This window comes from Macrobrachium nipponense, chromosome 33 (genome assembly GCF_015104395.2).
Source record: "Macrobrachium nipponense isolate FS-2020 chromosome 33, ASM1510439v2, whole genome shotgun sequence".
In the NCBI taxonomy this organism is placed as follows: Eukaryota; Metazoa; Arthropoda; class Malacostraca; order Decapoda; family Palaemonidae; genus Macrobrachium; species Macrobrachium nipponense.
This window is the reverse complement of record NC_087219.1, coordinates 21280484-21292983: the sequence shown is the minus strand read 5'-3', so window position 1 is coordinate 21292983 and position 12500 is coordinate 21280484. Positions and strand designations below refer to the sequence as shown.

General features: G+C 47.0%; 1 long non-coding RNA gene across 1 annotated transcript in view; it reads right to left on the bottom strand.

Annotated features, from left to right (window-relative positions):
• Positions 1 to 7834, bottom strand: part of LOC135202708 (uncharacterized) — an 11849-nt gene extending 4015 nt beyond the window's left edge. Inside the window, exons 1-2 of the long non-coding RNA XR_010311794.1 lie at positions 7254 to 7834; positions 6670 to 6953 (exon numbers count right to left, since the gene is read on the bottom strand). This is a non-coding gene — a long non-coding RNA (uncharacterized LOC135202708). The remainder of the gene's footprint in view (positions 1 to 6669; positions 6954 to 7253) is intronic.
• Between the last annotated feature and the right edge of the window lie 4666 nt (positions 7835 to 12500).

Here is a 12500-nt window from a genome sequence, read left to right as displayed (position 1 = left end):
ACCAATAGTTACGGCAAAAGAAGTGTACAATTCTTTTGTCTGTGATATGTTAGGGTATTCATTTTTAACTTAGTTTTCATTCCAAGTGTTGGTAACCGCTTACCTCTCGGCTAATTCAGCTTCGCGCTCTCTCGCGCCTGCGCGGTCTCAACCAACCTTCGTCTCATTCGCAGCCATGTTTGTTTCCTCTTTCAACATTATGTAAACAATTTAAGCAAAGTAACGTAAGTCTCAAAGTTTTAACGTAAATAATATCGATCTCGGTACTAGTATCTATCGTTCTGCCAGAGAAATTAACGTAATTCGCCTTGAATAAGAAAGTAGAATTTTTGTGTTGTAAATTGCCTTCGCCATTTACAGAGAATCAGCTGTTTTGAACGACATGCTGCGCGCTAGCAGCGCTACCCAGCTCCTTCACGTGTTCCACCTCGCATCGCTCACTCGCGCGCTGAGCGAAAATTTCATTTCACTTAACGTAACCTCATTTACAATTGTTTGCTAACATCGTTTTCAAATCCTTACCGTAATTTTTCACTTGTCCTTACGTAAAGTTAACGTAAATCTTAAAAGTAGAGTCACTTGCAAGAATTGTTAACGTAAAACGCGTCTTTGTGAAATTCATATTGAAACGCAAATCATTTCATAAGCGCAAGCCGTAACATTAACGTAAAAATCGTTCAACGCGAGCGCGTTATCATTTTCATAAAACGTTTTCAAAAGCAATTCTTTCAGTAAACGTTAACGTAAGTAGATAATTTAACGCAAGTTGCGTCATATTAAACGAACATTAGTAGTTCAATTCAAATATAAGGGAGTTCATTCATATATCATTTTCACCCTCTCCGAGAGAGAGAGAGAGAGAGAGAAAACCAGAATCCATTATTCACGAAGCCAAGAGTACTACATCTTACCATTAATTATAGCATGCCGAATTAACCTTATTTTAGTCTCTTGTGTCTTTCATTTACACAGCGTGATACGTACGCGCATGTGTCCATTGCAGTTTGCAACCATTTATTTGTTTCATTTATCGAGTACTTCAGCGAGTGACTGAGCATTTCTAAAATTTCCATTACCTGTCGTTGCCCGAGTGGTCTTTTCATTTTCTTTATCACGAAAGACTTGCGTATACCGCAAGCACAATTCGCACAGTGTGCCACGCCAATTCATTACTTCCAGACAGGGAAGTCGTTACCAGTTTAGGACTGGCCACCACCAGTGCACGTCAGGTCTTACCATTTCACAGTGCCACTAATTCTTGACCCTGTCCATCGACTGGCTGCTGAAGTACTCCCACCTTTTACTTTCTCTCCTCCACTATTACCCTCTGCCATGAGCAGTGCCATTTCACTTCGGTATACTTAAGTATACTGCATGTAGTGTCCGGGACACACCAGCACGATACCAGTGCTCCAAGGAACGCCTCCTCATAAGTGCCGCGCACCTGTACAGCCGTACAGGTAGCCTTAAACCTGCGTGTCCGTCCTACGGAACGCCCAAGTAATTAGTGTGTCCGTGTACAAGGGTCAGTGATCCTTCGGAACACTCCTAAGGGAACGCCTCCCCAAAGTGCCGCAATACCAGCACTACTAGTGCTGCCCAAGGAACGCCTCCTCATAAGAATGCCGCAATACCAGCCCTAAGTGCTGACAAACCTGCGTGTCCGTCCTTACGGAACGCCCAAATAATTAGTGTGTCCGTGTACAAGGGTCAGTGATCCTTCGGAACACTCAACAAAGGGAACGCCTCCCGAAGCGCCGCAATACCAGCCCTAAGTGCTGACAAACCTGCGTGTCCGTCCTTACGGAACGCCCAATTCATTAATGTCCGTGTACGAGGATCAGTGATCCTTCGGACCAACCCAAGGAACGCCTCCTCATAAGTGCCGTGCACCTGTACAGACGTACAGGTAGCCCTACACCTGCGTGTCCGTCCTACGGAACGCTCATTCATTATAGAGTATCCACCATTTTGGATCACTGAACCAAGGAACGCCTCCTCATAAGTGCCGTGCACCTGTATTGGACCTACAGGTAGCCCATTCCAGCGTCTCCCAACTTAGGAACGCCCTTAAGTGTGACGTACGCCGTACACTCCATTGATTTTTTTCACCTCTTAGAAGGTGCCAATCCAGAAGTGCCACCAACTTACGGGACACTTCCCAAGTGCCACAGAGCACCCAGTCTTCTCAGACTTTTTCTCTACCACGTCGCAGAACACCTTTCCAAGTGAGTGCCACTTTCCACAGTAGGGACTCCTATTCCATTCAGTACCCTTTCCTGGCCATTATTTTCATTTTCTCCGAGCATCTACTGTAGCCTAAGGGAAATGTCTTCCCCTGCTTCCCGTGACTTCTTTGCCAGAGAGCTAGAGAAGCTCGGAGCCCTCATAACTCTAGGCAGGGAGGCTGGTTACACTGGACCAGCACTTGACCAGTGGATAAAGACGCAGCAGGCTGCTGCGCGCCAGCAGGGAAAGGAAGAAAGCGAAGCAGAGAGGAAAGCCGCAGAAGCAGAGAGAAAAGAAAGAGAAGCAGAGAGAAAGGAAAGAGAAGAAGAGAGAAAGCATGAGCTAGCCCTCCTAGATGACGCAATCTCTCTGCTAGTTTCCAAGCCCCAGACCATGAGCTGGACTCCCGGTAAGAGGTGGTGCGGAGGTTCTGCACCACTTGTTGTGTGCGTGGGCATGCTGTTGGATCCGACCAGTGCCCAAGTCGGTCTCTACCTTGGGAGGAGAGCTTCCAGGGTGAACTTCTCCAAGGCTACCATGTAGCCCTGCCTGATGAACTGTCTCCTACGCCCTATCGGTGGGTACAAGTTATGGCCGACAAAAAAAAACCGAAGCCCAGGTCTCCCTTATTTCCAGAAAGGCATTGCCTAGGGGTGCCAAAATCCGGACGGACGAAGAAATTCAGTTCAAATGGATTGACGGTAACCTCTATTCTGTTCCTTCGGTCCTTCTGAATGTGAAAATGCCCTTTCTGGACCAGGTGACCAAGGAAACCACATTGTGCCGCCTGGGCGTAGTGGACCAATTTCATGATGTTTATCAGGTGATATTGGGCCGAGATTTACTAAAGCCGTATCTCCCCTGGACGCAGCTCCCACTACCAGATGCACCGGACACCTGCAGCATGCCAGATAACCACACCTCAATTTTAGGTTCAGAGGCTAGTGCCTCCGATGTCCCCGACATCCTGTCTATTTGCGAACCTGGCCCTGACCCAGTGTCAGAGCCCGAAGTTTCTTCCGCACCATCTCAGCCTCTTACCATTTTACCGCCTACCTCCTCCACTTTGGAAGAGGTAAGCCCACCAGTTAACCCCGGACTTGCTTCCGAGGATGATTCAACGGAGGTTTCCTTAACCTCCCCACGTCACATCACTGCCAGAGAGGACTCTTCTGTGCCAGAGCACACTGCCAGCCTTGGTGACTCCGCAGATTCGCAACCTGTGGGGCCATCTCGGCCTTATCATCCAGTGCCACGGAAGAGGTTCTGGAACAAGTTCTGCCGAGACTGTGGCCGCAGGGTCACATGTCTGCAAATTACGGAGGGTGCGCGAACCACAATATTCCGGCCATCGCAATGGCCGTCACCAATCCTTCTTCTCTAGGACCCCCAGCTAAGGGCCCTATAACCGTCGCACCCCTCCAAAGCCATTATCAGCCAAGCCACGTCAGAGCCTACGACGACTCTGGCGCTCAAATCTCCCTGATACGGGAAGACCGAATCCCCCGAGGGGCTAACATTGATAGACGTCGATTGATCACCATTGAAGGTATCAATCACATTAAACTGATCCTTCCGACTGTCCAATTGAGGGTCACCAGACCTAGTTTCTCCAAAGTTTGTACCCTTGCAGTTGCAAGCTACATTCCAGGAGGTTACGACCTCCTCCTAGGGCAAGACATGAAGTCTCCCTCGCATTCCAAAAAGCCTAGGGGTCCTAACCCCACGTCCAATCACTCTAAAGCAAGGAGTAATCGAAATTTTACTTCCTCCAGGAAGTACAACCACCAACAGTCTCCCTCGTTACCAGGAAGGGAGATTGATCATTCACAGTTCCGTTGCAAAACCTGCAACGTAATAGGGCACTCTACTAATTGGCCTAGGTGCCCTAGCCGACTATCAGCAGCGGACACTGTCCATGTTCCACAAGGCCTAGCCTTCAACCAGAGACAGGAGCCTCTGTCTCCCATTTCCAAGGGCACGCTGAGAGGTATTGCACCTCCGGTACCCGCCACAGGTCCAGTCGACCTCAACTCTCTGCCAGTGCCACTTGGCAGCACTGTCCAGTACCCAAAGCTCCCGTTCCAGACCTGGACGTAGAGCCACCACCGAACTTGACTTCTGCGCCTGGCCCCGAGCTAGTGCCGGCGCCTAACCTACCCAAGGATCCTCCAACAGGCATGGAGCTTACCGCAGCCCATGGCCAATCACTAGTTCCGTCTTCTTCACCCTCACCACTGTCGCCCGAGGATGAACCTCCGGCAGACCTCACCTTCATACCGCCTCAGGCTACCACTGCCTCTGCTCCTGCCGGCGTTTCTGGCCTTTCCCCAGAGTCGGTGCCTCCGTCTACTCCAAGGACTGGTATAGCCAGGTCCTGGGGGAATAAGAAGAAGAAGAAGAAGGGACGTCATTAACAAACTAACACCAAAAGAGCCACATGCTCTCCTTGACACCTGTGCCCGAGGTACAGTGTCGCATTCATTTGCAGAATGATCCTGGCACCTACCCAGAGAAGGTAGCCAGCCTGATCTCTGCCAGTAGAACTAACCCTCTAACCCCTAGAAATTGTGATACTAACACTCATGTAAATGTCATAACTACCTCATTGCATTTCCCTCCTGGTAATTTAACCACTCATCATCCCCAACGCATCATTACCTCTCATTATGTATTTTAACAGTTCCGTCGCTGAACTACTGCTGTGCGTACCACACTCTGGAATGATTGCGTCTTCATTTAACTGTATTGAGTAGGTTAGGCTAATGATTTAGTACCAGGGCATTAGGTTAGTAGCAAGTAGAATTTTCAAGTAACCTTATCTAGGGGTAGAGTAGACTGTCGTCACAAGACAACCTGTAGTTGTTTATTAGGCTAGACTACATCACTATATTAAGTTAGTACACTTAGCATCTTTGCCTATAAGTTAGGTAGGCCATTGTAGTCAGCCGTATCGCTGCTCAAAAAAACTTCAAGTTAGAGTAGGAGAACTGGGTTGTCGAGGCGATCAACTTATTTAAGCCAAGACCTTCACGCCCGAAAGGGAGTGAATGCCTTCTTAACAGGGGGAGCTGCTACGTTTATAGAACGCCTCGCCTTCCCAGCAGAGTTTTAGTTTTGTTTAATTATAAAAGTAGCAGCCATGCCGTCTCTTGAAGCTACTGTTGTTGGGAGAGTGGGGATGTCGTAGGAATGATATTTCCGGTCTGACGGAAGCTTAGGGTAAGAGAGGCAGGTCACAACGAGTACTAGGCTTCGAGATGGATGGTTTTAGGGACTTCTACAATAAGACCTATTTTCCTTCCCAATTTGCTGGCGTTGTGTTTACCACCTTTCAGGCAATGCTCGAGGCGGTTGTTGGAAGCCCCGTGATTCGAAAGCAAGGAGTATCGGTCTCAGTCGGCCGCGAGACGTGGTCTCGGACAGAGGTCAAATTGCCAGCCTCCCGAAATTAGGCCTACCCACGACGCACTGGTGGACACGGACCCCAGACCTGAACAGAGGTCGGACCGCATTCTTCTACAAGGATACACAGAATATTGCATAAAGGTACGTCTGAAAGTGTAAACTTCAACCCAGCACCTTTTACTACCATACGACTCTTGCTAAATTCATTTCCAATTCTTATTTTTACCCCTTCTACATCAGAAGCCCTTTGTCCTCATCGGGCCACGTGCTCCCCTTTGTGACTTGTTAAAGACCTAGTTTTCGTGCATACCTCAGTGAACCATTCGAGTTTACCTTCCCCAATGTTAGAGAATTAATCAGCCTTAATCAAAGCAAGAAGTCATTTTTCCTTTTATGTCGTTTAATCTGGGATTCTTTTCCAGATTCCATGAGTCACGTGCCGTCTCTCTGCTCGCAAGTGTGCATTAACCCAAGTGAATGAAATCAGCTTGAATTGAATGAGACTATAAGCCCCAACGTGGGGGCCCATATCCTTTAACTTTTCTCCAGGCCAGCACGGGCCTTTTTGTAAATAAATAGTTTAAAGTAACGAGCTGAGTTTTCTGGCGACCTTCCCCCTAAAGAAAGTTTACGGTAAGTTCAAGCAATTCCCTCTTGAAATCCCTAAATTACTTCCGTTTACGTATCTAGTCTCTCACAAGGCCCTAGATACGTAATAATATATATATATATAATATATATATATATATATATATATATATATATATATATTATATTTATATATATATAATGTACACATATAGATATATAATATACATATATAGATATAGATATATATATATATATATATATATATATATATATAGATATATATATATATGTATATAGTATATATAATATATACATTTATGTGTGTGTGGTCTTGGCTGGTTTCTATATGAAATTACTAAACCTTGTTAATAAACGGCCAACACAACGCATACACGTAAGAGGAAAAAGGAAAAAAAAAAAAATCGAGTGCTTATGACTTACCTTAAGTTATGGTATTGTTATATGTTTGAAAGGTCGCCAGGGAAGCTCAATTACTAGTTCCAAATTACATTTGTTTACAAAGAAAAACCCATTGTACTACCTGAGCTAACTGGACGGCCTATAGGCCACGTGGACCGAGCGCTGTGTGCTGTCTGAATTATTCTATCAAGCACAATATGAGAAAGGGGCCAAATTCAACATTCAATGCAAAGCTTGTTTCCAAATTGATGATCTCAGGTAATTAAAGCACTGGCAAGGAGGCAGGGATGCATGGAGTCGGCAATCTGGAAATGAGTTCCAAATTACATACAACATAAAACAAAGAATTCTTGCACAATATTACGGCTAATGCAATAAGGAGGGTGTTTATACTTAATCACACACAAGGGGAGGACTCTAGTGCTTAAATAAATAGCTCAATGAAGATCTTAATCTTGGACAAATCACAGGGGTGGCACGTGCTATGAGGGTTGATAAAAGGATGTTCATTAGAGGAGTGAGAACATTGAAATTTGAAATTGAGAATAGCAAGATTCGTCTTGAAGAAATAGGGGCTGGTTCAAATTTGCACTTTCAAGACATACCTTAGTTGGCTTGCGCCTGTAGCTTGATGTCTGGTGAGGGCTCCAACCAGCATTAAGGAACAAAGGGGCTGAAACAAGTCTACTGAGGACACGTCTCACTGGTATAGGACCTAGGAGCAACTGAGGACAAAGGCAGGTCATTCATGGGGACCTCAGTTCAAGCATGGGCTGCAGCATTGTCTGGAAAGATGCAAAACACAGCCAGCACAGAGTTGTGGGAGAAGTGATCTTAGGCTAGGACTCCCTAAAGCCTACCCAGCAGCCCATATAACCCCTACAACCTGCCCTTCATATTCTACACTAGTTCTCTAGTCATTAACGGCTTTATAACCCCCATCTTTGGGGCACAACAGAAATGCCGATCCCCCAATTCGTAAAAGTGTGGGAAAAATGGCTGCTCTTCTAGCAAATAAAGTAAATTTCGATTTCTGGGGAGGCAAGGCGATGTAAAAACGTACAAGCTCCCCCTGTGAAGAAGGCATTCACTCCCTTTCGGGCATGAAGGCCTTGGCTAATAAGTATATCACCTCGACTAAACAGTTCTCCTTCTCTAACTGAAGTTTTAGAGCAGCGATACAGCTAACTACTTAAATTATAGGTGGAGATACTAAGTGTACTAACTTACTGAATTAAAATGTAGTCTAGCCTAAATGAGAACTACTGGTCATCTGTGACAACAGACTACTCTATCCCTATGTAAGGTTACTTTGAAAACTCTAATTGCTACTACCCTAATGCCCTCTATACAATTAATTAAAGACGCAATCATTCCAGAAAGTGGTACACAATAATGGAGGTTTATTGAACCTGAAGGGTTAAAATACATAAGATGAGGTAATGATGCGTGAGGGTGATGAGTGATTAGTAGTGTACAAGGATGGAAATTTGATGAGGTAATCATGACATTTAAGTGAGGATTATTAGTACAAGTTTTAGGGGTTAGAGGGTTAGTCTACTGGCAGAGATCAGGCTGGCTACCTTCTCTGGGTAGGTGCTAGGATCACTCTGCAATTGAATATGACACTGTACCTAGGGCACAGGTGCCAAGGAGACCATGTGGCTCTTTGGATAGTTTGTGAATTTGTTATGTCCCTTCTTCTTCTTGTTCCTCCAGGGCCTGGCTACACCAGTACTAGGAGGTGACGGAGGCACCGACTGGGGAAAGGCCTGAAGTACAGGCGAACTCCCTACTTCAGCAGCTGCAGCAACTGTCATAGAGGTAGAACCTACTGCAGGGGAGACCCTCACTCTGGCTGGTGCGATGGCTGTCATAAGGGTAAGACTCCAGGCTGACTCCTGGTCAGGCAGTTCCTGGTCGTCCAGAGAAGATGTAACGATGAGGTCAGCCAGAGGTTCATCCTCGACCAACAGAGGAGATGAGGAAGAAGTGTCTGGGGTTGGAGGCTCGCAGTTGTCCATAATTAACTCTGAGGAGTTGGGCAGATCTCCTGGAGGAGGATCTAAGGCTTGATTGGGCTCTGGCACTGGCACTAGCTCAGGGCCAGGCATGGACGCTAAGTTTGATGGTGGCTCTACGCCCAAATTGGACTGTGCAAGGCCCTGCTCAGTGCTGTCAAGTGGCTTTGACAGAGAGTTGAGGTCAGATGGACCTGGGACAGTTACCGGAGGTGCCATACCTCTTGGTGTGCCCATGGTGATGGGAGACAGAGGTTCCTGTCTCATGTGGAAGGCTGAGCCTTATGCAGTGACAGTGTCTGCTACTCTTTGCTTGCTAGGGCACCCAGGCCAATTTGTGGAGTGCCCTATTATGTCACAGGTTTTGCAGCAGAACTGTGAAGGGTCGAGCTCCCTTTGTGGTGAGGGAGGAGACCTTTTGTTGTGGGTCTCGTGAGAGGTCGAAGACCTGGGCCTTAGAGTGCACGCGGAGTGCCCCTTCCGTCGATCATGTTGGTGAGCAGAGGGTAGTGCAGACGGGGGCATGCCTGCCACAAGGGCAGTGTCCTGGTCTGGTGGCATTGAGGTAGTGGAGGCCTACGTTGGGGAGGTAGCTTGGCCCTGTAGAGGTGTGGGGGAGGGACATCCCCAGAGGAGGTCCCATCTCAAGAGGAAACCTACTCCATGCCTAATTGTGCTCACCACACCCAGGCAGTGAGGTTTGGTGCACCAAGGAGTGGTAACCTACAGGATGACTGTGGGAACGGTCTTGGACTGTCCTTCAATCCAAGTTATTGCCCACCAGGCATGCTCGTCGACAATGGCACTGGCTGGCACTTGGTCCTGGTCTATGATACACAGATCGGAGCTGGTGTCTACCATAGACAGCAGGGTCACTGGTAGGGTAAAGCCATCCAGGGGTGCCACTGTTACGGAAGTGTTCTACACCCGCTCAGGGTGAGACCTAGAATCTGGCATAATGGCCGAGGGGGTCGTGGCACTGATCAGGTAGACGTGCCTGGTCAAAGGCACATGCTTTCGGCAACCAGGATATCCGCAGAGTAGTGCCCTGTAGCCCCACAGACTTTGCAGGAGCCCTCTGCTGGACTGATCTCCATATGGTGTCCGACTGGTCTGGAGAGGAGGAGACAACGTTCGTTGGTGTAGGAGGTTTCTGAGGAGGTTGTTGGTTGGCAGCTTTCTTGAGGTGGGATTCTGCTGTGATGTGACCCACCTTCTTACAGAAGTTGCAAGTCGGGGGGCTTCCATGGTATCCGTTCTTCGGGCGTGTGGATCCAGAGAGATGACCAGGTGGCACTATGTGCTGGTGGACGGTGTTGTGAGATAGGTTGAATGTCTCCCAGTCGTCAGCCAAGCCACAAGCTTCCGCAAGTGTCTTGGGTTGCTTGTCGTTAAGGTGCACTGTGAGCGGTCCAGGTACACACTGGTAGATGTCCTCCAGCATGATCCTATTAAACAGGTCCTGGAACTCGGTGGACGATATGGCATCGAGCCAGCACTGTCCGGCTTGGGCCTTCCTTGGCCTGCCCTCGGAAATGCTGTCTCCATCTCTCCGGGGTTATCTCGTATGCCCTCGTAATGACTCGGCGAACTTCCACCATGTCCCCTCGCTGACCCTGATCTAGCGAGCGGAGAGCAGTCTTAGCCTTGCTGTCCAGGTGCTTGGCAAGCAGGGCAGCCCTCTCTATCTTGGTGGTAGCATAATTCTCGAATAGTGCTTCAACTTCTTCCAGCCATGTCTCGGGTTCATCCTCCGTCCACTTAGGCATTTGAGCGTTAATGATCGCAATTGGGTTGTGAGGTACCGGAGGTGTGGGGCTGGAAGCTTGCTGAGTGGCTAGGGCTTCAGCACTCTCCTTTCGAGCCTTCTCCATCTCGAGATCCTTTTCCTTGAGGGCTAGCTCATGCTTTCTCTCTGCTTCTTTTGCCTTCCTCTCTTCTTCTCTGGTGGCTCTTTCTTTCTGGAGTAGATCGTCCATCTGCCCCTTCACCCACTGGGTGAGTTCCTGTCCGGTATAACCGACATCCTAGCCCAGAGTCATGAGGGCTTGGAGTCTCTCTAGCTCCATGGTTATGGTTTGTCGGGAAACTCGTGGAGGATGTCTGAAAAAGATTGGGTGCTCTGCAGCACGTGGGAAGTGTCCCGTAAGTTGGTGGCACTTCTTGAATGGCACCTTCTAATGAGGTGAGAAAATTGGGTGATCCTAAAGATGGAAACTATGAATGGGCATCCTGTAGCACTTATAGAGGAATTCCTTGGCACTTATGGAGGCGTTCTTTAAGTAGTACTGGTAGAGTACTGGTGTGTCCTGTGGGATGGTACTAAATGCAGTATACCAAAGTACACTGAGGGAAAATGGCACACTGTGCGTGGCAGAGTGTAACGGTGTAGGAGAGAAAGTAAAAGGGGGAGTACTTCAGCAGCCTAGTCGATGGACAGTACTGCAGATTAGTGGCACTGTAAAATGGTAGGGCCTGACGTGCACTAGTGGTGGCCAGTCCTGGACTGGTAGCAGCTCCCTTTTATGGAAGTAATGGGGTTGCAGTTTGTACTTGCAGTATATGCAAGTCTTTAGTAATAAAAGTGAAAAAGACCACTTTAATATGACACAATTGGCGTTGGATAATTACCTTCCTTTAAGTTTTGGTAAAAGAATTGCTTTTGAATAAGTTTTATAGTGAATAGAACCCACTAGCGATGAAACGATTTTTACGTTACTGGTAAACGGATTTGTGCTAGAACATTAGTGATTTACAATGACGCGTTTAGTTAACAATTCTTTTAATGTAATTTGTTAAGATTTATGTTTACTTTACGTAAGGTACCTAGCTCCCTATGACAAGTGAAATGGTGATAAGGATTTTGAAAAGATGTTAGCAAAACATTTGTAAATGAAAAGGTTACGTTTAGGATGAAGTGAAGTGAAACTTTCACTCAGTGAGCGGGTGAGCGATGCTAAATGAAAAGTGCTGTAAAAGAGCGTGCGATTCACAACAACAAAATTCTAATTTGTTATTGAAAGCAAAACAACATTAAATTTTCTGGCAGAATGATAGATGCTAGTATGAGGATTGATATTATTTACGTTAAAACATCAAGATTTACGTTATTTGACTGTAATGGTAATTGCTTTATAGCAAAGAAAGATAAAGAAAAGGAAAACCCATCTTCCAGAAATTCTGCAGCAAGATGGCATTCGCACATGTGTTGGAGGTGCCTGTTCTCATGATGGTTCTAGAATCGGCAGGAGTGTTGGGGAACTTGACAGGCACCGACGTGACGTGAGAAACGCCGCAATTTCTGATGCAATACCTAATCTAGATTCTTCTAAGAAGTTCCGGTAATCTCGGGAGTCTGTGACATTTGCCGTAGGCCCCGCCCCCAGAGTACCGTGTAAATACGACGGACGAAGGAGGAGAAGGCAGATCATCAGTAAGAGCCACAGATCAGATTATCAGTGAGAGATCAGCAGCAGAGATCATCAGTGAGAAATAAGAGAAGAAGGACGAAGGATCAGAGAGGAAAAGTTGCTCGAGAGTTGGTTGAATTCTGGTCAAGTCGTCGTCAGGAGTGGACGACCGAGTTATTTCGACGTTGAGCAAGCTTTGAGAGAAGAAACTTTCTGCTAGAGGTTTTGAGGAGTTCCTGCCCTTCGAGTATCAAGAATAGACATTGCCTTCTGCAGTACTGAGTCAAGAAGACGACTAAAGTTCCACCGTTCTCCTTTGTGAAGCAAAGTCGCAAAACTGGCCAGCAAGTATTTGAATTACCTCACTTCTTCCCCAGTTCACGCATTATAAGATTTTGCCTTTTTTATGTAAATAGGAGAC